The 24,676-nt window shown below is 45.5% G+C and overlaps 1 long non-coding RNA gene across 1 annotated transcript in view; it reads left to right on the forward strand.

The window, feature by feature from the left end:
- The window catches only part of LOC134973651 (uncharacterized), a 411,674-nt gene extending 398,497 nt beyond the window's left edge, over window positions 1-13,177 (forward strand). The window contains exons 2-3 of the long non-coding RNA XR_010190273.1: window positions 12,282-12,494; window positions 13,095-13,177. This is a non-coding gene — a long non-coding RNA (uncharacterized LOC134973651). The remainder of the gene's footprint in view (window positions 1-12,281; window positions 12,495-13,094) is intronic.
- Window positions 13,178-24,676: the final 11,499 nt, after the last annotated feature.

Genomic DNA, 24,676 nt, shown 5'->3' on the forward strand with positions numbered 1-24,676 from the left:
GACCATGTTCAGTTTCTTGGCCCTGGTTACTTACAGGCTGATGTCTGAGTCTGAGGAATCCCACAGCACACAAAATATCACTGCACCATAGTCCAGCAGCCATTTCTGAGTGTAGGTTGTTTGAAATGGGCCTAAGATCCTTTTATAGGCATCCTAATTCAGGTGTGAATGATTTTTAATTTGACACACATGTAAACACACCTGAAAAAAGCAGGTCTATTTTTTTGCTGCTTTTTTAAAAAAAATACGACTGCAATTGAGCATTCAGAGACTAACACCCAAATACGAATGAATAGTAAATTACCATGTTGTATGAACAAACAGCCGCATTTGACCGATGGTCTATTCATTCGTATTTCTGAACTTTGCCGCCAAACCCATTACGAATAGCCCAAATACTGCCGAGATTTGTGCTTAGTAAATTCCCGAGTTGCCACTTAGAAAAAAAAACACAAATTGGACAAACTCAGATTTTTAGTAAATATACCCCCTTGTGTGTAAATTAATTCAATTTTCTGTAGTCGCCACAAAATTGCAACTGTCCATTCTTCTTCTTAACCAGTACCATTGGTGCTGCCTATGGGCTATGGCTTTCTCTAATAACTCCAGTGGACTTCATGTCTTCGAGCATCTTCCTAACCAATTGATAAAGAGCAGGAGCTAAGGGTCAATATTTTTCTTTGAAAGGAGAAGCATTTCCGGTTAAGATGCGATGTCTCACAGTCGTAACCGTTCCAAAATCTTTGGACCCCTTGTCTATGCTTGAAAGGAGTATCCTCACAGTCGATGTGGATGTTGCTCCACCACTCTGCTGGGGAGCTGTCCTCTTCACTAGCATTGTTATTACATTGTTGATGAGCTTCTGTTTGCATGTTTATAACATCCTGAAAAGTAGTCCAGGTAAGTCTAGCAATTGGCCGTTGATGATATAATTTCATTGTATGATTATGAGGATTCAGGATCCTAACTGGGACTCTCCCATTCGTAACGGTGACTAACCAATGGGCCACGATGATTTCATCTCCCTCACTCATATCACAGGATTCAATTAAGGCCCCTTAACTCTTTCCTTCGGGACCACACCGGGCTTTGCCCCAGACAATGACTTCCGAATTTGGAGGCAACTTGACGGGCTTGCTATCCGTGATCTGAACTTTCCCAATCGATCCATTACAATGCATGAATGTCTGTTGACTGCAGACTCTTGATGGTCTTTTTTAAGACACCATGTTTGGTGGTCGCATTCTTAGGCAGTTCTTGCTTAAGAATTGAGATCAGTTCATCTGGACAACTCTGTAAGATGTTCAATCCCGAGAATCATAGGAATAGCATTTGGATCACTGGTATGGGTAATAAGACACCTCTGCAGAGAAAGTTCAGTCTCTCTGATTTTTACATTTGCCTCCCAGTACCCCAAACAGGATATACTTGATCCATTACTGGCTATTAATTGTAACCAAGTGGGTGGAGGTGTCACAATTTGGTGTTCTCCCCAATGTTGTTTAAAAGTGGAATATTAAATGGTGGTTATCTGCGAGCCTGTGTCTATCATGGCCATTATCTCCACTCCGTTAATCGATATTGGGATATGGGGACACTGTTCCACGTACTGGGACCACCATTCTTTGGGTTTTGGGCTTACTGTGGTTTTTCCCTCTGAGGTTGTAGATCAAGATAGTTTAAAGTTCTCTCTTGATCACAATTTCATTCTATATGCCAGAGTCTCTGACATCGGCGACAGATGGGCCGGCCCTGTGGATTGAAATGGTCAGTGGTTCTTCTCCCACCTGACTGAGGTGGAGTCCACCAATCACCCATGGCCCTCCTCCGCTCGCGTTTCCACCTCGGTTCATTTGAACTAGAGGTTTGCTTCTTAGTGAAATTCCGTACTTCCATGCAAACTTTGGCCATTCCCGCTACGAGCTCCTCCATCTGACTCTTCAGAGCTCGCATTGGATCGGGGGTGGGTGTCTGAAAATTTTGTGCTGCTGCGTCAAGATTTCTCTTTGATTTGACTTTGTTGGAAAAACTGTTTCCACGAAGGGCCAGAGTCTCCTGATAGCCAGGCATTTCAGGGAAAATAACTTTTTGGGCTACATCTGTCCTGACCACTTTGATCGCGGCTTCCTTGAAATATAGGAATGTATGATCAGGTACCTGCATCCTCAGCATTCTTAATTGAGCTTTTATCCCTATTCCATTCGCCCCTTCCACAAACTGCGATACTAAGTCTTCATCAATGTTCCTATTTCCTTATCATCCACAATCTGAATAGCTTTTAAAGCTTCTTGAAGACTCAGTGCATAATCCCGGAGTGTTTCCCTCGGATGATGCTTCCTAGCATAAAATTTCATCTTCAGATCTGAGATGGTGCGAAGTTTAAACGTAGTTGCTAGCCATTGTAGAATCTGATCAATACTCTTCCTCTCATCCATAGGCCAAGAAATTACTTCCCGATGCGCCGACTCTTTCAATTGGCAAATTAGAATTTCAACCTGTTGTTGCTCACTTAATGTGTATAGACGAAACATACTGTAGACTTTATCTTATTTTTTTAATTCCGTTAATGTATTCCCTTTGACACTGTGTCTATCCCCATTATAAGTCGAGAGCCATGAAGCTCCAAAGTAGTACGGATGGGTTATTGGGTTTATTTGCGCCATACTGGGAGCCTCCTGTGTTGATTTACTGTGCTCCCCGCTGGATGATTCAACTAACATACTGTAGATTGCTCTTTTGACATCTTCCTTCTGATATTCCTTCCTTCCTCCTCGCTCTGGGTTTTGTATCCTGTTCGTAAACAATGTGATAATCGTAGAGTTCTTATTAATTATTATTTGTAAACTGTTGAAAATAGTAGGATGGTTAAGTAAGTATAAAGTAAGGATTTAGGTAAATTACCTTTTTCTCCTTTGGTTTCTTCACAGGTCTCTACAGCTTACCGTGAGAAGGAAAGGAGATGGTCACGAAGCTCAACATAAGATATTTCACAGAAATCACACAATTTCATTATGTCAACTTGACTACTTATTAAAGCATGAAATTAATTAAGCTGTTTAGAATTTCACACAACTTTGCTTCAGAACAAAGAACACGTTTTATTAAACTTGATCTTTTGGCGCAACTGCTTCTTTCACTGGGGTTAACCCGAAACAACCTAAATCAAGGTTAGTAATATAACATTCAAGAAAGTTGTACACATAAATTATTAATTTGAGTAAAATGTTGAACAATTAGAATATTATACCCCTTTTCAACACTGAAATTCACCCTGAATTAACACAGTGCAGCTAAATCTTTGTACGTTGGTGCACATGCATAGATGTGAAAGTCTGACTCCTTTTTAAGGGAATGTTGCATTATAACAAGCAAACTGTACCCTAGGGGTATATAGAATCCCTATTAGGCTTCAGATAAAGAGGGTCATTCCGTGTTGATCGCTCGCAAGCAACTTTTTGCAGCGCTGCGATCAGGTTAACTCTCTGCAAAACTGCGCATGTGTATGGACCGCATTGTGCAGGCACATGGTACGGGTACAAAGAGGATCGGGGCTGGGCGATGGATTTTACAAAGAATCCATTCGCACAGCCGATCGCAAGGTGATTGACAGAAAGAGGGCGTTTGTGGGTGTCAACTGACCGTTTTGTGGAAGTGTTTGGAAAAACACAGGCGTGTTCAAGCATTTGCAGGGCGGGTGTCTGATGTCAATTTCGGGACCAGACTGGCTAAAGTGATCGCAGCGGCTGAGTAAGTCCAGAGCTACTCAGAAACTGCAAAAAACTTTTTGTGCCGTCGGCTGCAAAAGCGTTCGCACACTTGCAAAGCTAAAATACACTCACCCATAGGTGGTGACTGTCTGATCGCAGCGCTGCAAAAAGTTGCTAGCGAGCGATTAACTCAGAATGACCCCCAAAGTTCTCTGTGGGCCAGCCAGATGGGTTATGTAATTCCAACACAAAGTGCTACAACTCCCTTTGTAATCCTCTGGTAAGAATATTAGTCAAAATGTATCAACCACAAATTAATCCTGACTAGAAATGTAACAGTCTTCTGCCTATAATGTGAACTCCTTAGTGGTTAGCTCTAAAGTTAATAGTCTCTCACTAGTCTCAACTTTAACAAAGGTGTAAGCTTTTCTGTCAGAATGAAGATATGAGCCCTTTCCTGACTGCTGACTGTATCACGGTGATAACTCTGGGGGTAATTCAGACTTGATCGCTCGCTAGCTGTTTTTTGCAGTCCTGCGTTCGCATAGTTGCCACCCACTGGGGAGTGTATTTTAGCTGTGCAAGTTTGCCATCACGTGTGCAGCTGAGTGGTACAAAAAAACTTTGTGCAGTTTCTGAGTTGCCCAGAACTTATTCAACCGCTGCGATCACTTCAGCCTGTCCGGGGCCGGAATTGACGTCAGACACCCGCCCTGCAAAAGCTTGGACATGCCTGCGTTTTTCCAACCACTCTCTGAAAACGGTCAGTTGCCACCCACAAACGCCTTCTTCCTGTCAATCTCTTTGCGATCGGCTGTGTGAATGGATTCTTCGTAAAACCCATCGCACAGCAATGATCTGCTTTGTACCGTGAGACGCACCTGCGCATTGCGGTGCATACGCAGTTCTGACCTGATCGCAGCGCTGCAAAAAATGCTAGCGAGTGATCAGGTCTGAATTACCCCCTCTGTTCTGGCCGCTGACTGTATCAAAGTATTAGCTCTGTTCTGACCTCTGACTGTACTATGGGAATTAGTTACGTAATACAGTAGTTACGAGTATAGGTGGTCATTCCGAGTTGATCATAGCCAGCAACTTTTTGCTGCTGCTGCAATCAACTAGCCCACGCCTATGGGGGAGTGTATTTTAGCTTAGCAGGGCTGCGATCGCTTGTGCAGCCCTGCTAAGCTAAAAATATTTCACACAAAACAAGACTAGGCCTATACCTACTTACCCTGTGCGATGGATCCAGCGATGATGTGCCCGGCTTTGACAAAACACCTCCGCCCTCCGTTCTCCTGGGCACGCCTGTGTTTTACTCACCACTCCCCGAAAACGGCTCCAAACGTTCCGGATCCGCCCTGCACCGCCCTCTTCCTGTCAATCTGCGTTGTGTTCCGTCCTGCGACCGCTTTCTTCTTAAGCCGTGACGTAACCCGGTGACCCCTGTCTCCAGGCAACGTTGCGCACGGGCACTGCGATAATCCGCTGCGTGCGAACGGGTCAGAATGACCCCCATAGTCTCTAACTTTTACCACTGATGACTCCGTATCTTAATGAACACGTGGAGGTAAGTAGGTAAGTATCACAATTGGAGCTGGGTTCACAGTCTATCTACTTCAACTATCCTTTTCAAAGTCTAGTGATGATCACACTGTTAAACTAGTAACGTTTTGGGTGTTATAGTGGTTACTTGCTGTACCTTGGTCAGTGAATAAGACAGGGTGTGGATGAAAAGAGATCCTGATATGAATTTATGGCTGCGGTACTCTCCCTAGCCTCAGTCTTTATCACTGACCTGGGTTGAGAGTGTTGTGAACTCGGGGGTTCTTCCGGTGACCGGGAAGAGGAACCACAGCTGGACCGAAGTAGAGATGGCCGAATGTAGGTTTTCTTCATGCAGGATTTAGCGGCAGGCAAGGTTCGTGACGGATACTGGAAGCCACCTGAAAGACAAGGACTTGAGAACGGTGCTGGTGAATACTGTGAGTGATGCTGAAGAATCACTGTGAGCGATGCTGAGGAGCACTGAGGTTGAGGCTGACAAGCACAGAGACAGAGATTTAAGGACGATGCTGAAAGCACAGTGATTTAGAGGATTTGTGAACTATGTTGAAGAACACTGTGACTATTGATTGTGAGTGTTGCTGAAGCACACGGTGATGAAGGATTGTGAGCGTTGCTGTAACACACGGTGACAAAGGATTGTGAGCGTTGCTGTAGCACACGGTGACTGATGATTGTGAGCGTTGCTGTAGCACACGGTGACCGATGATTGTGAGCGTTGCTGTAGCACACGGTGACCGATGATTGTGAGCGTTGCTGTAGCACACTGTGACCGATGATTGTGAGCATTGCTGAAGCACATGGTGCTGGAAGCACAGAGGTCCGTGCAGCAGAAGAGCACGCTGAATGCTGGAGCACTGGATGCTGGAAGCACAGAGGTTGGTGCAGCAGAAGAGCACGCTGAATGCTGGAGCCCAGGATGCTGGAAGCACAGAATGCTATAAGCACAGGAGCTCGTTTGGCAGGAGCAGGAGACACTGAGAATGCTGGAGCACTGGAGTTCTCTTACACAAGAAAGAGATGATACTCAGGCACCGGAGCTCTGCCCGGCGTCTGAATTTGAACTTCCCGCCTCTGTCTGATTGGCGGGGAGTGCCGATGACGTCACCCGCCCACTCATCCTCCGTGGACGCCGGGCGCACCCGCGGCATCCACACTCCGGATGACCGCCGGGACCAGCGCCAACGGGACACCGGGACCTGGAGACCACCAGTGGGGATGCCCACCAGGAGACCCAGCGCACCCGGAGGGGTAAGCGCGGCGGCCGCGGCGGTGTTACAGTACCCCCTCCTCTAGGAGTGGCCCCTGGACACTTTCCTGGTTTAGTTGGGTGTCTAGAATGAAAGATCCGAATTAGTCGAGGAGCAGTGACCTCAGAAGCCTTTATCCAACTTCTTTCTTCAGGTCCATAACCCTTCCATTCTACCAAATATTGTAGATTCTTATGATAGTAACGAGAGTCCAGAATAGTTTTGATCTCAAATTCTGTTCCAGTTTCAGTCTCTACTGAGGTTGGACTAGAAGGCTCTGAATGGAAATGATTTAGGATGAGAGGACGAAGGAGAGAAACATGGAAAGAATTTGGTACACGAAGGTGAGAGGGCAAACCCAATTTGCAGACCACAGGATTCAGGACTTGTAAAACAGGGTAAGGACCGATGAACCTCGGAGCAAATTTCATAGCGGGTACCTTTAGATGGAGGTTGCGGGTGGAGAGCCATACCCTATCGCCAACCTTGTATTGAGGAGCGGCCCGCCATTTCTTGTCCGCAAAGAATTTGTATCTGACAGAGATTTTCTTGAGGTTAGCATGAACCTTACTCCAAATTTGACTGAAGTGTTGTAGAGTGGAAGTTACAGCCGGAACCTCCTCCGACGGAAGGATTGGTAATTCTGGAACCCGTGGATGGAACCCATAATTGATGAAGAACGGGGATTCGCCAGTGGAGGAATGAAACAAATGGTTATGGGCAAACTCCGCCCAGGGTAACAGTTCCATCCAAAATATATAGTACTGGATGTATATACAACCGCCCCCACACTGAATTTGTATGGACAGGTGTATATACTCTCTGGCGCCAGTACCTGCTGGACCGAAGGAGATTTAAATAATAGTGAGGACTGCTGCTCCTAATACGGGGATAATTGCAATCCCTATATTGAACAAAAACACAAACTATCTACACAGGTGTAACCCCCTGTAGAAATCAGGAGCGCTATCCTCACTAATTATAGGAGACAATTAAAAATAATTACAATGGCAAACTATTGTTTAAGATAAAAAATACATAAATCATAATTTATTAACATACAATGCTGCAGCATAATTGACATACATTAAATACGTATTATGTATACTGGGAGCTTCTATTATAAATGCTCCACATACACAAATAAAATACTTAAAACTCTCTAGAAATCAGAGGCTTGGATTTTGATGTTATAAATTTCACAATGTCCACTTGATTCAATAATGGACCGGCTGGATTCAGCGTTTTAGACACTAATTGCATTCATGTGTCTTCAATTCATTAGTGTCCCGAAAAATGTGTGCACACATATATTGATTCAGAATAGGTAATTACCATGGACAATTGGCTTTTTAATCACCTCTTACGATCAGTCTGTTTAGGACCATCCCGATTTAAAAGACTCCCTCTGCTGGTGCTCGTCCGTTAAATGCAGAATATCTGGAGACGATATCCACGGGTATTCATCCACAGCACTCCGGCTCCCTCTGCTGGTGACTAACCGTAATTGCAGGTAAACTGGCTGTAAATCATAGCCACAAGCCGGTGATCATATAAACGAATGGGAGGTGATCGTCACTGATGATAGTGGTCACTTCGAAAACGCGTTTCTCCGCCTTCCAAACACGTTCAGCGGCTTCCTCAGTTCCATCCAGTCGTCCTGTGAAGGAGAGAGATAAACGCGGAGAAAAGTCTCCAAATCCTGGTTGACTCGTTCAGTTTGTCCATTTGTTTGGGGATGATAGGCAGACGAGAATTTGAGTTTAATTTGTAAGGCCGAACAGAGAGCTCTCCAAAACCTTGCAGTGAACTGTACCCCTCGATCTGAGACCACCTCCTGAGGTAGGCCATGCAAACTAAAGTGCTCCCGGATAAATAGTAGAGCCAATTTGGGAGCCGTCGGGAGACCTGTCAACGGAACGAAGTGTGCCATCTTCGAAATACGGTCGACAATCACCCATATTGTATTGTAACCTTTGGAGTGGGGCAATTCGGTAATGAAGTCCATAGAAATATGGGTCCAGGGTTTCCTAGGAATGGACAGAGGACGAAGCAATCCTGCAGGAGGCAGACGAGGAGTTTTGTGCTGCGTGCATTGTGGACAAGAACTAACATAATCTTGTATATCCCTCCTCATGGTGTTCCACCAGTAAGACCTTCGCTGGAATTTGAACATTTTTTGGACCCCCGGATGACCGGAGAACTTGGAGATATGGGCCCACTGCAGAATTCTCGGTCGGAATTCAACTGGTACAGACGTTCTTCCAGGAGGAGGACCTAGAGAAGTGGAAGCAGCGGAAATGGAGATTGGACTGAGAATTAAACTCCTCTCGAAGGAATTCTCTTCATCTGAGGAAGTTAGAGAACGAGACAGAGCATCAGCTTTTGTATTGAAAGTCCCGGCCCGGTACTTAATAACAAAAGAGAATCGAGTAAAGAAGAGCACCCATCTAGCTTGACGGGGATTCAAGAATTGTGCGGTTTTGATGTACAACAAGTTCTTGTGATCGGTGTATATAGTAATCAGATGTTTGGCACTTTCTAATAAGTATCTCCATTCTTCCAAGGCGGATTTTATTGCCAAAAGTTCCTGATCTCCAATAGTGTAGTACTGTTCAGCAGGAGAGAACTTATGAGAATGGAAACCACATGGATGCAATTTCTTATCCGAAGAGTACTGGGAAAGAACGGCTCCGACTCCGACTGAGGAAGCATCGACCTTCAGGAAGAACAGTTCTTCGAAATTTGGTTGTTGGAGTACCGGAGCTGACACAAAAGCTGATTTCAACTGGGTGAAAGCTTCCACGGCTTCGGAAGACCACAAACTCGGTTGGAACCTTTTTTGGTCAATGCGGTAATGGGTGCAACAATGGTGGAAAAACCCCTAATGAATTTCCTGTAGTAATTTGCGAAGCCCAAGAACCTTTGTACTGCTTTCAAAGAGAGAGAGGCTGAGTCCAATCACGGCTGGCAGTGAGTTTTCCCGGATCCATGCGAAGCTCCATACCCGAGATGACATAACCGAGGAACGGAATTAACGATACCTCAAAGGTACATTTGGAAATCTTGCCGTAGAGACGATTCTTTCGTAGTCGGAGAAGTACCTCTTTGACCTGTGTCCTGTGTTCTGCAAGATTCTTGGAAAAAATCAGAATGTCGTCTAAATACACCACTACACTTTGGTATAACATGTCTCGGAAGATTTCGTTAACGAATCCCTGGAAAACGGCAGGAGCATTGCTAAGGCCGAACGGCATTACCAGATATTCATAATGCCCATCCCTGGTATTGAAGGCGGTCTTCCACTCATCCCCCTGTCGGATACGTATAAGATTATAGGCTCCTCTCAAGTCGAGCTTCGAAAAAATGTGGGCTCTACGAACCCTATCAAATAGCTCCGTGATTAGCGGCAAGGGGTATTTATTTTTGATGGTGATATCGTTTAGACCACGATAATCGATACATGGGGCAATATTTACTAATATTCGTGTTTGAGTCGGTTTGTGTAGTGTTTAAACTCGTTTTGTATCTGGTGCATTTTCATGCAACTTTTTGAATCCATATACGCAAAGTTACGAAGCAGTCGACTTTATGGTTGTCGTGCTTTCCGATGTCGATGCCAGTAGGTTTTTTTGGCACATTTACGGCCGTCATTGTCGTTTGCGTACGTGTTTTTGTTGGATTTGCTGTTTTTTTCCCTAAGTTAAACGCGGCAGGTTTTTTTTTTTCCTCGGCCGCATTTTCACTTTCAGTTTCGATTTTCATCCCCGTTCGTGATTGGTTGTGTTTCAGATGGTAGGAGTGTCTGTGTGCAACCATATAAATACGCCCCAAACCGTCCGCACCTCATGGGTTTAGTTAGTGGTGAGGAGGAGGGAGGTTGTGCTGTGGAGGTAGGTGAATTTGTGGTTTGGTGAGGAGTGTTGTTAGCGATTTCTGAGTGTGGTATTGTGTTTGAAAGTCGTCTTGTCATTCTTGTTGTCTTGTATTTTGTGGTTTTGTTTCATTTTTAGTCCAAGTTATTTTTCTTTATAGTCCCTTGTCAGTGTTTGTGTGTGTGTGTGTGTGTGTGTGTGTGTGTGTGTGTGTGTTTGTGTGGGTGTGTGTGTGTGAGTTGTGTAGTGGTAGTGGAGGAGTTTGTTGTTTGTCATTTTTTTTCTGTGTTAATTGTTTAGACACACAATTATGTGTGACTCAGAGGTGGGTGAGGTGGAGGGTGCGAGTGAGGGAGAGGAGGTTGGTCAGGTGGAGGAGGTGAGTGTTAGTGAGGTTAGTGAGGTGGAGGAGGTGGGTGAAGTTGCTGCAGCAGCCTCAAGTGATAGTGACAGTCAGATTGCTCCGCAGCCACGCACCACTACTAAGACTGGGCGGAATGTGAAGTTTAGTTTTGCAGAAAATGTGGCATTGGTGCGTGAGCTGATGAAGTATCAGAGGCAGCTATTTGGCCTTGAGTCCGCCAAGGTGCCAACACGGAGGAAGACGGTGTTGTGGGTGAAAGTTGTTGCTGCTGTCAATAGTGAGGGGGTGGTCAAGCGGACGGAGGACACGTGCCGCAAACGGTACTATGACATAAAGCGACGTATCAAGTCCAAAATGGCCATGGAGGCCAAGTCGGCTCGGAAAACTGGTGGTGGGCAGCCCTATATTGCAAGATATCTGGAGTATGAGGAGCCCATGCGGAGTGTAATACCTCCTGAAGTTGTCTCTGCAACCCATGTCCGGGATTCAGATAGGCCCAGGAAGAATGGTGAGCATGTGTATTTGCATTTACATTCTATGATTTTTTTGTTTTGTTTTTTGAAATGTGTGTCATGTGATGTTGCATATTACTCCCATCTTCAAGTGTGTGTCAGCAAATACATTATTTTGGTTAATGTTTTATACAAAAGCCAATGTAACATCTTACTTTATTGTATGTCATGTGTTTTTCAGAAAGATATTTTGCATGTGTAGTTTGGACTTGGTGTGTCTCTGAATTGTCCTGCAATAATGTTTTCCTTTTGGGCGTTTTTTAATTAAAAATTGTGACTATGTTTTATATTTAAGTGATCCATGTGCAATTTTTAAAAAACAGTGGTTGTCTTGTTAGAGGCTGGAGTAGTGGAAAGTGGTTTGGAAACCACTTACATGTGAAATGTCATTATTAGATAATGTTAATTTTTTAATTAAAATAACACTATTTCTTTGATAATTTTTTGTTTGTTTTTGTACCGTGACACCACACTGCAGTGTAATTTTTTAAAAATTGCTACATTTTGTTTTGGCTCATATAGTGGTAATGTGTCTTTGGAGTGCCACATCACAGAGCAATTTATACATTGCATCTGTAATATTTATCCTTTCAAAACAATATGAAGATGTGTGTGTTTTTTGTTTTTTTGTTTTTTTCTTTAACTTGTGGCCTATGTCAGTGTCCTGTACATGTTTTCCTGTGTTGATGTTGCCATAGTGCATATGTCTATTGGACAATGTTTATTGTTTATGTTTTTCCGGTCCTTATGTTTTTTTTAAAAACAAACCAAGCATTTCTAAAAGAATAAATGTTTATAAGCATAATGGGTGGATGTATACACAATAGCATGAAAAAAAAAAATATTTTATTTTATACAGTGTTAGAAAAAAGCAGTACTACTCGTCGGCCAGTAACACCTATCACATCTGATGAAGATGATGCTGCGGAAGCAGGTAAAGTGTCCATTGTAGTATAGGGTATGCTTGTAAAGGAATGGCCATAACAAAATTGCACTTTCATTAAAAGGTCCATCAAAAGAAGTATGGAGCAGCAGAAGTGGCACTTCTGTAAGACATCACCACAAAAAACCTGTGGCCGAAAAGAAAGCAAGGTCGTATGTCCCGGCCCAAACACAGCAGGCTACCCCGCCATGAAGATTATCGTCCGTATGTTCTGTCCCCCCACTCCAAATTTTGGACACACCTCCAAGACGTCATCCACACTCCCCTCATCTTGATTGTGAGTATCAAACTGAAATAAATGAGTAAAATTTCAGAACGTAATCAAAATATTTCATAACCGCATTAAGTCAAAACACATCAAAAACTTAAATACTTACCGCAGTAAGTAAAAGCTGAAATGGAATCCAAGCTAAATGGCCTTGTCCACATCCAGTAAAGATATGTATGTCCACTTGAGCCATACAGTATGACATTGTGTGTAAGATGCTGCAACAAAAAAGCATGTTTTTTTATTGCCAAAAGTAAGGTTGTTTTTCCAAATTTCACATGTGTGTTTGAGGTAACATTGCAAAATACATATAAAAACATTACTATGTTTGTTCGAACAAAGCTATAAGGTAACACATTATGTATTCCAATGTGTTTTTATGGTGGAGTATGAGTGAGCTACAATAAAACTAAAGTGTTTGCTTTCACAATTAAGTAACCAGACACATTTGCCACAAACAGGCATATGTATGTATTTAAGCTATGAGTGATGATGTTGCTAGGCAGAATAGTTGAAAGCAACAGTGAATGACATGTGTTCCATGTGTAGTGATTTGTTTACATTTCACAAACATATGGATAGCTAACGGAGATTTGTTTAACATTTCAGCTTCTAGTCCTGGGAACAGCATCCCTCCGCAACAACAGCAACACAGTGACATGGAGGAGACAAACATCTTAGAAATGCAGCCATTAAGGCAAGGAATGAGCCCCCCAGCACCTGTGAGTACACCACCACAGCAAAGCAAACCACCACCACAACACAGCGCAACAACACCAGGAACACAAGGCCCTGATCAGGTGTTTTGGTCCATTTGGGCTAGACAGCAGGCCACTAATGAAGATTGCCTGCGTAAGCAGACACAAATGTTTGCAAGCCTACCATCTCACCTCAGAAGAATATCAAGAAATCTGAGTAGACAAAAATGAACAAACAACCAGAATAGGCAATACCATGGAACTCATGCGTACAGACATTACACAGGTCATGGGCAACTTACAGCGCATAATGGATGAACAGCACAGACTAATGGAAGAACAGCACAGACAACAGCAAAGTTATATGAACATTTTTCAAAACAATAAAAAGATTAATGAAAGTTTATTCCGAATAGTAGACAATCAAAATGCTGCTACACGTGAACTCAATGCCACCCTCACTAACCTGAATGAAACACTCAGATGCATGCACCAACAGCAAACAAGCAGCAGTTCTGGTACGACTACTCCAAATATCACGCCAGTCTCATCACCACCAAGACGCTCCACCAGAGCACGACAACATGACAGTGCTAAAGGCAAAGGGCAGGACAAGCAGCCACCAAAAAAACGTGAAAAAAATACAAGTTAGACATTTGTGATAAGTAACTCAAAATAGTTAGTAAGTGTATTTTTGGCAAAAAATATATAACACTTAGCTCCTTGACAATTTTTACGACATCATTAATTATAAGTGGTACAAACAACAACATAAAATTTGTACGCACATTTATTCTTTACCATTTTTTTCTGTGATTGGAGGAGGGAAATGTTGATGGAGCCGCACATACATGTTAGCAGGAAGTAAACTGACTACTTGATTTTTTTTGTAATCATTACTCTTTCTAGATTCCAATCATTCTCTTTTCCTGCAGACACAATAATTGGCAGCCAGGCAGAATGTCTTTAGCAGGAAGTAAACTGACCACTTGATTTTTTTCTCATCATTACTCTTTCTAGATTCCAATCATTCTCTTTTCCTGCAGACAATCCAAATTACAATGTTATTGATACATATTTTACCTTTCTTCTCTATACAACATTACAAGAAGAACACAAATGAGTTGCGTAAAAAGCTTATAATATGTTGGCTTTGGTTTTTTAAAAAAACATTGACAAAATGAATGTCAGTATTGTTGGGACATGTTTGTGTGTGTTAAAAATTAGTAAGAATGTTATTACACATGATGCTGAAACAAACAAATATGTACTTTTACAACAAAAATCAAAGAATGTGTATAATAATGTATATATGTGGCAAACTGTGTATTTACTTACACATCATCAAGTTTACTGCATCAAACATTAGGAAATAAATTATTCCTGATTACAGTAAGTTTGTGTGTCTTAAATATGATGGTACATCACACATAGGGACACATGTATTCCTCAATGCTAACATATTATATGTTGAGGAGTGTTTTTTGGGAACACAGGTTCACAAACTCGGCCCTCAGGAACCCACACAGTGCATGTTTTGCAGGTCTCCTCACAGAATCACAAGTGACATAATTAGCTCCACCTGTGAACCTTTTAACATATGTCTGTGAGTAATTCATACACCTGTGCTTCTACTGGGTTACGAGAAAAACATGCGCTGTGTGTGGTCCTGAGGGCCGAGTTTGTGAACCTGTGCATTAGGACGTTACACACAATGATAAAGTGAAATACTAAATGGATTATGTGGGCTTGTAAGAAATTAGCACTGCAAGTTTACGATCACTTATCCAGACTTAATGCATGCCACTGATAATCTGTTGTTTTGAGTTTAAAAATACACACATTACACATGCAACATTTGTTTTTCATAAAGCGAGGGTATGTTTGTATGTGTCTAGGAGACAGACACATTCTGAGTAATGGTTTTGGCAAAAAAAAATGCCAAAACATCTATTTATGATTACACAACAAATTAAATAAGCAAACCAAACTTACCTTAGAAATAGCGAGTGATGATCTCTTGCCTAACCTGCCTCCCTACATCTGTACTCCAAGTATCACCAGATGTCTCTAATTCCTCTGCTTGCTGGCTGCTTTCTTCCTCCTCCTCCTCCTCCTCCTCCTCCTCCTCAACATGTGGCAGATGTTGTTGCAAACACATGTTATGAAGAAAGCAGCAGCAGAACACAATTTGAGTCACCTTGGAGGGACTATACAACAAAAGGCCACCAGACTTATCCAGACACCGAAACCTAGATTTCAGCACACCAAAACATCTATCACATTCCGCGTGGACTTATGTGCATGATTGTAATTGTGTTCAGCAGGGGTATCAGGTCGGGACAATGGAGTTAGAAGCCAAGAGAAACAGCCATATCCTCCATCACCTAAAAGACAGATATAGTAACGTGATTCATGTTAAGATACAGCAACACATAAGTAACACACTGTGGAGTAGATGTATTAACCTGTAGAAGGCATAAGGAAGTGAAAAACCAGTGATATGTGCAAGGTAATAAAGGCAGCAGACAATCTGTTCCTAAATGTTCATTTACATATTGGAGCTGATTGGCTGGTGCCTTTATCACCTTGCACAGATCACTGGTTTCTCACTTCCTTATGCCTTCTACAGGTTAATACATCTGCACCTGTATTTGGACAAAGTATACGCAGGCCTACACATATCAAATTACATACCCAGCAGCCATCCATCTGGCATTTGTCCATCCTCAAACTTATCAAAGAGGGATGACTGACTGAGGATGAAGGAGTCATGGCAGCCCCCAGGGTAACCAGCAACAACACTCATTATTTTGAGATTTGCATCACAAACCACTTGCACATTTGTTGAAGTGTTCGAAATGGCGATTTGTATATATGTGCTGCCTGCCCCTAGGTAGTCTCAGTTGAATGTGTGTGCAATCTGTGGCTCCAAGCACATTGGGCATGCCAGCCAGCTCATAGAAATCTACCCTGACGGCATGCCACTGAGACTCCTGGGTAGGGAAGCAGATTGAGGCCTCGATGTGGGGCTGCAAAACAGCCAACACCTGTGTGTATATTTTACAGAACAATAAACATGAGATTTTAGGACAGAACTGGCCACCGAGAAATAAAAACAAACACAAAACAGAAGAGGTAGTTAGGTATACATCACCTGTGTTAAGATTCTGGAAAATGAGGGCTGTGAGATTCCTATGACATCCACAGACACAGCCTGAAAGCTGCCAGTAGCCAGAAAGTGCAATACAGCCAGGAGTTTGTGCGGGCCTGAGACAGAGCGAGAGAGTGCTGTCTCAGGGTCTAGGCCCAGTTTGACAAGGTCATACAGACGGAGAATGTTGTTACGATTTAGACGGAACATCTGTATGACCTTATCATCGGACAATGCGTTCAAGTTTAAACGCCCCCTAAAAAAATGAGGCCTGCGCAGCCTCCGCGGAACCTGCACAACCTGCTGACCATGTTCAGTTTCTTGGCCCTGGGTACTTACAGGCTGATGTCTGAGTCTGAGGAATCCCACAGCACACAAAAGATCACTGGCCCATAGTCCTGCTGCCATTTCTGAGTGTAGGTGTATTGAAATGGGCCTAACATCCTTTTATAGGCATCCTAATTCAGGTGTGAGTGATTTTTTATTTGCAACACATGTAAACACGCCTGAAAAAAGCAGGTCTATTTTTTTGCTGCATTTTTTAACGAATTGCAAAAAAGTACGACCGCATTTGAGCACACCCAAATATGAATGAATAGTGAATTCACGTATTCTATGTAATAACAGCCGCGTTTGACCGATGGTCTATTCATTCGTATTTCTGAACGTTGTCATTCAAACCATTACGAATAGTCCAAACACTGCAGAGATTGGTGCTTAGTGAATTCCCGGATTAGGACTTAGAAAAAAAAACACAAAACGGACAAACTCGAATTCTTAGTAAATATTGGCCATGGTCTTAACCCCCCATCCTTCTTCTTCACGAAAAAGAAACCTGCTCCAGCCGGAGAGATAGAGGGGCAAATTAATCCTTTAAGAAGATTGGATTTAATATAGTCCGACATAGCTTGGGTCTCAGGTAGAGACAGAGGGTAAGTACGACCCCGAGGCGGCATCTTCCCTGGTATGAGGTCAATGGGGCAGTCCCAAGGTCTATGGGGTGGTAACTGGTCAGCCGCCTGCTCAGAGAATACATCCGTGAACTTCTGATAGGCCTCCGGAATGAGCTCTTCGTCCGACCTAGAAGATGCACGTAGCGGACAGACTGGAGTAAGGCAATTAGTGTGACAGGATGAACTCCATGACAGAATTTGTGAAGACTTCCAGTCGATGTGGGGATTATGAGTTTTGAGCCAAGGCAGCCCGAGGACAAGATCGTGAGGCATCTCCGGAATCACTAGGAACTCCAGATGTTCTTGATGTAGAGCTCCGACCTGCAGCCTAATGGACTCTGTGCGACATGTAATGAGGCCATTGGATATTCTGGTACCATTGATAGCAATCAATGAAATAGGACGTTTGATAGACTGCAACTTTAAATCCAGACTTTGGACACAGGAAAAAGAAACGAAATTCCCAGCAGCCCTAGAGTCCAATAGGGCATTAAAAGATTTGGCAACTGACTTGGAGATCAAAGACACGGAAAGTAAGCAATCCAAAGTCGGAGAAGATTTGGACGTGACTCCCAACTTGACTCCTCCGGAACAAGCTAGGCCTGCCCGTTTCCCGGACGGGATTTACAAAACTTGATGAAATGATCTGCGGCTCCACAGTAAAGACAGAGTTTACCCTCACGACGACGCTGTCGTTGCTCCGGAGACAGTCGGGACCGGTTAATTTGCATGGGTTCGTCCGGACTTGGTACAGCCGCTTGCCTAGGAGGAGGAAGCCGGAACCTGGAACGATCTGATCGACTACGTTCTCCTCCACGCTCCTGCATACGGAGATCCACCTTGACGCAGAGGGAGATCAATTCTTCTAATGGATCCGGCAGATCCCTAGTGACCAACTCATCCTTCAGTCGGTAGGAGAGACCGTTCCAGAAAGCAGCCCTCAGGGCGTCATTATTCCAGCGAAGTTCAGAGGCAATGGTCTGGAAATGAACCACATACTGACCCACGGAGCGGGAGCCCTGACGGACACGGAGCAAGTCGGAAGAAGCAGTGGTCATCCTGCAGGGCTCATCGAAGATTCTTCGAAAGGACGTGATGAAGTCGGTGTAGTTGGAAACCAATGGATCAGATCGTTCCCATAGGGGAGACACCCAATCCAACGCTGACCCTTCGAGCAGGGAGATAATATACGCCACCTTAGACAGATCCTTAGGGAAATTATGTGAGAGAAGCTCGAAGTGCACTTCACACTAGTTGAAGAAACCACGGCAATTCTTTGGATTCCCATTATAGCGGGAAGGAGTAGGAAGCTGAAGGCGTGACCTGGTACCGGCCGAAGGTTGGACATTACTGGAAACGCCAACTGGAGCGGTTACGGGAACTGGAACCGGAATTACTGAAGCTAAGGATGCTTGGATTTGATCCAATCGACCGGACAATTCCTGGAGATACTGCATCACCTGGCCCTGTGTCGCCTCCTGACTCTGAACTCGGGAAGCAAAATTTTGGATGGCGCTCGACTCTGTGTTCCGATCCCCCGGGTCAATGTGGCCTGAGTATACTATCACTGACCTGGGTTGAGAGTGTTGTGAACTCGGGGGTTCTTCCGGTGACCGGGAAGAGGAACCACAGCTGGGCCGAAGTAGAGAAAGCCGAATGTAGGTTTTCTTCATGCAGGATTTAGCGGCAGGCAAGGTTTGTGACGGATACTGGAAGCCACCTGAAAGACAAGGACTTGAGAATGGTGCTGGTGAATACTGTGAGTGATGCTGAAGAATCACTGTGAGCGATGCTGAGGAGCACTGAGGTTGAGGCTGACAAGCACAGAGACAGAGATTTAAGAACGACGCTGAAAGCACAGTGATTTAGAGGATTTGTGAACGATGTTGAAGAACACTGTGACAATTGATTGTGAGTGTTGCTGAAGCACACGGTGACGAAGGATTGTGAGCGTTGCTGTAGCACACGGTGACAAAGGATTGTGAGCGTTGCTGTAGCACACGGTGACCGATGATTGTGAGCGTTGCTGTAGCACACGGTGACCGATGATTGTGAGCGTTGCTGTAGCACACGGTGACCGATGATTGTGAGCGTTGCTGTAGCACACGGTGACCGATAATTGTGCGCGTTGCTGAAGCACACGGTGCTGGAAGCACAGAGGTCCGTGCAGCAGAAGAGCACGCTGAATGCTGGAGCACTGGATGCTGGAAGCACAGAGGTTGGTGCAGCAGAAGAGCACGCTGTATGCTGGAGCCCAGGATGCTGGAAGCACAGAATGCTGGAAGCACAGGAGCTCGTTGGGCAGGAGCAGGAGACACTGAGAACGCTGGAGCACTGGAGTTCTCTTACACAAGAAAGAGATGATACTCAGGCGCCGGATCTCTGCCCGGCGTCTGAATTTGAACTTCCCGCCTCTGTCTGATTGGCAGGGAGCGTCGATGACGTCACCCGCCCACTCATCCTCCGTGGATGCCGGGCGCACCCGCGGCGTCCACACTCCGGTTGACCGCCGGGACTAGCGCCAATGGGACACCGGGACCCGGAGACCACCAGCGGGGACGGCCGCCAGCAGTGTCGGACTGGAGCATGAAGGGCCCACCGGGGGTATGCAGTGGTAGGGGCCCATGATTAGAGGTGTGGCCAGCCTCCAAAGGGGGTGTGGCCAGTCACCACAGAGGTTTGGCTAACCATTACAGAGTACATGTTCTGGATTCCTTGATAATTTATATAGTAATTAATGCTGGTGCATGCATGATAATGTGGCAGATTAATGTCAGCAATGTACTGTTGAGAATACATCATAGTCCTGTGCAGTATAAGGTAACATATGTATAATATATAATGCAAGTGCACAGTCTAGAACAGGGGTGGGCAATTATTTCAGCTGGGGGGCCGCTTAACACTTCCAGTGAATATTCGAGGGCCACACACAAGGGCGGGGACTAATATGAATGACAAATATTTGTAGGAGTAAGTCCTGGGCTGCGCAGAGACTGCACAAAGTAGATTTTTGCAGCTCTGCGTACACATACGATCGTACACTTGCACGGGTGAATTTACACTCCTCCTGGGGGCGGCGACTACCCGAACGCAGGACAGCAAAATTTGCAGCACAGTGATCAGGTCTGAATCAGCCCCTTAGTCAGCAGTTACTGCAAAATGAGACCCGTTATAGGGCCCAATTCAGACCCGGTCGCTGCTGTGTATTTTTGCACAGCGGGTGATCGGGTCTGAACTGCGCATGCATTGCAGTGCGCAGGCACATCGGCCCGCCACGATGGGGAGCGTCAGGCAGTGATGGGATGGTGCGAACAAAGCGATCGCACAGGTGATCGCAAGGTGATTGACAGGAAGAGGCCGTTTGTGGGTGGCAACTGACCGGTTTAGAGGAGTGCACGGAAAAATGCATGAGGGACCAGGCGTTTGGACGGAGGGTTTCTGACGTCAGCTCCGGCCCCGATCATCGCACTGGAAGAGTAAGTCCTGGGCTGTGCAGAGACTGCACAAACTTCTGTTTCTGCAGCTCTCCTGCACATGCGATCGCTCCCCTGCACAGCGATTACCCCCTCCCCCTGTAGGCGGCGACTACCTGATCGCAGCAGTGCAAAAATCACACCCTAGCGATCAGGTCTGAATTAGGCCCATAGTTTTATATATATATATATATATATATATATATATATATATATATATATAAAACTATAAAAACATAGTATTATATATATATATATATATATATATATATATATATAACTATAAAAACACACACACCACAATATACATTACACCGCATACGTAGTTTTTTACAGGCAAAATACAAATGTCTAAAAAACACATCCAGTAATGAAAAAATAAAAATAAAAAACTGCTGAAAACAAACAAACAGCATCCTGTGTAATGCTGTTATCAATCGTATTCACAGCTGGTTAATAGCTCCCCTCACCCGCTTCCCTGAACCCACATAGCAGTCTCAAACCTCCCCTCTCCCTTAAACCCATATAGCAGTCTCTACCCCCCTTCCCCCACCCCTGAACCCATATAGCAGTCACTACCCCCCTTCATCCCCTCCCCTGAACCTATACAGCAATCTCTACCCCCCTTCCCCTGAACCTATACAGCAGTCTCTACCTCCCTCCTCTCCTCCCTCCCTCCCTCCTCCTCCTCCTCCCCCCCGGACCCATATAGCAGCTTTACCTTTGATGTATTTTTTTCACAGTGGCAGATCTGCTGCCCAGATTATCCACCGCCTTCTGCCAGATCCGCTGTGCTGCGCAGAGCCGCTGCTGCTACCCGCTGCACGCTCCTGTCGTGGCTCCGCCCCCTATGCCGCCCAGCGCCTGATGTCACAGAGGAAATCCCGGTCAGCAGACCGGGTATTTCCTCAGCGGCGCCGCATCTCGGAGCTTCGTAGCGCAATGACAAGCGGCTCAGCCGGGCCGCTTGTCATTGCACAGTGGTATGGGACAGCGGGCCAGGCAGAATCGGTTCGCTGGCCGCATCCGGCCTGCGGGCCGAATGTTGCCCACCCCTAGTCTAGAACCTGATCCCTAGAGGAGGAGGGCCCCCAGGCAGAGGGGCCTACCGGTGGTTTCCCCTGTACCCCTGTGGGCCAGTCCGAGCCTGGCCGCCAGGAGACCCAGCGCGCCCGGAGGGGTAAGCGCGGCGGCCACGGCATTGTGACAGTCTTTATCACACTGTGCTGCTTGACAAGAAGGGTGTGCAGTGATTTGACAGAAATACCTCTCCTGTCCCTTGCTCTCGCCAACTGCAGCATCTCCCACCTTTACACCCGGTGTATTGTCTGGTGAATGGGGTTGCTCCACCTCGCTGCCCACCCTGCTCAAGTCTAATAGGCCAGCCACAGCCACGACTCCACCCACCTCTGTCACTTACAGGTTCGGCCTCTCCTTTGGGCGGAGCTCGGTAGGGGATTCACCACACCAACGGTAAGCCACGGGTAGCTCCGTAAGGCCGGCTGAGGTGCGCTGCTCTCCTTTGCACATACAGCACCACTTGTCCATACTGTCCTCACACGACCCCCGTTGGCCGCTCGAGCCCCCTTTTTATATCCTCCTCTTAGGGTTCCCGTATGTGTCCCACCAGCAGCGATGTCCATTTTACATCGCTTTCATGGGTCTTAGTGACCTCCATCTCTCATCCCCTAACTAAGTGTTTCAACCGTTCACTAATCTATGCAGCAGCCTGTATTTACACCCAGTGATACCTATATTTCTCATACGTCCTTGAGGATTCTGGGGTCACTTCAAGAACCATGGAGTATATACGGGATCCGCAGGAGACATGGGCACTTTAAGACTTTCAAAGGGTGTGACCTGGCTCCTCCCTCTATGCCCCTCCTCCAGACTCCAGTTTATAATCTGTGCCCAGTGAGACTGGATGCACTCTGAGGAACTCTACTGAGTTTCTCTGTAAAAAAGACTTATGTTAGGTTTTTTATTTTCAGGGAGAACTGCTGGCAACAGTCTCCCTGCTTCGTGGGACTTAGGGGACAGAAGTCAGACCTACTTCTGTGAGTTTCAAGGCTCTGCTTCTTTGGCTACAGGACACCATTAGCTCCTGAGGGTTTGATCACTAGGTACGCCTAGGGGCTCATTCCCAGAGCCGGCCGTCACCCCCCTTGCAGAGCCAAAAGTCAGAAGACAGGTGAGTAGAAGAAGCAAAGAAGACTTCAGTGACAGCTTCTGAGGTACCGCACAGCGATCGCACGCTGCGCGCCATGCTCCGACACACAGAGGCACTACAGGGTGCAGGGCGCGCGGGGGGGCGCCCTGGGCAGCATATATACCTCAATATAAGACTGGCAACAGGGGACATAGGTGCCGGGGCACTGTCTTAACCCCCGCCAGTATAATTTTTTTTAACAAAAATAGCGGGACTGAAGTGCGCCATTACGGGGGCGGGGCTTAGCCCTCACAGCTCACACAGCCAGCGCCATTTTCTCTTGCAGAGACGCTGGTCCTTCCTCACACTGCTGAAAGTATCAGGGTGCAAAATTGGGGGGCCCCGTTAAATTGGTGCAATATATGTTTAATATAAAAGCGCTGCAGGTTTGGGGCATTCTATACTGTTCAGAACTGTTGATTAAGCGCTGAGTTATGAGCTGGCAAACTCTATCTGTGTCTCTCTGACATGTTTGGTACACGTGTGTCGGCATGTCTGAGGCGGAGTGCTTCCCACAAACGGCTGTGGGAGTGACCCTGTCGGCAGGGGTGTATCTAGGGGTCCGAGTGCCCCTGGCAAAGTCAGGGGCAGCCCCCCCCCCCCCCCCCCCCTACCACACACACACACACACACACACACACACACACACACACACACACACACACACACACATACACATATTTGAAATAAGGGAGGCGTGTCAAAAAAGGAATGTGGCCTTGTGGGGAAGGTGCATGGCCGCACAATAGTACTTCCAATTCAAATTATGCCACACAGTATCACATTACATCACACAGTAGTGTCCATTACTCACATTACAATGCACAGTATTTATTATTCACGTTACGCCACACAGTCATACCCCTATAGAAAACACAGTCTATAAAGGGCATATGGGGAATGCAAATAGAAAATGGAAATGTGGACCAGTGCTAATAAATATATTCCTAATTTTATATGGGGAATGCTGTCAAACCACATTTGCCATTAGTATATCTGATCCTGCCCATAGGCACAGACATATACACTTACATACATAGTCACAAACAAAACACATACAGTACATATGATATACAGTCCAGTCACACATGCAGTATATACAAATACAGTCACATACTTACTGTACATAGTTACACACTTATTCACATACATAGTCACACACTAAAACACACATAAATACAGTAGATACTTATACACACACACAAACATACATTCATACATAGTCACACACATACATAAATTCAGTCACAGACACACATACAGACAGACTGTATAGTATCCCCCCCGCCCTCACATTACAGACAGGGTACGCTGACTGCATGTACTCTAGTAGCTCGTTGTTCTCTCTCCCTCTCCTCCATGCTGTTGGGCTGCCTGGCAGTGAGTGTTGTGTAGTCCCACCCCCGTGCTTCCACTCCGTCCACGGCCCTAGCCAAATGCCAGTGCCAGTGTCCAGCGGCACAGCTCAGCACTAGTGATCAATCAGACTCAAAGTAAACTACAGCACCTAGCAGCCCTTGGTGCGGGGAGCTCCCAGCAACAAGGGCTGCTGGGAGCTGTAGTTTATGTTGAGTCTGTTTACAAGCGAGGTGCAGTGCGCTGCTGCCGGACACTGGCGCCAGTACTAACAGACAGTCACCAAGTCTAACAGTACCACTTGGTTCTACCCCCTGGCCATGGATGGCACAGCCGGATGGCGCCCCC

The sequence above is a fragment of the Pseudophryne corroboree genome, chromosome 1, assembly GCF_028390025.1.
Source record: "Pseudophryne corroboree isolate aPseCor3 chromosome 1, aPseCor3.hap2, whole genome shotgun sequence".
NCBI classification, from domain to species: domain Eukaryota; kingdom Metazoa; phylum Chordata; class Amphibia; order Anura; family Myobatrachidae; genus Pseudophryne; species Pseudophryne corroboree.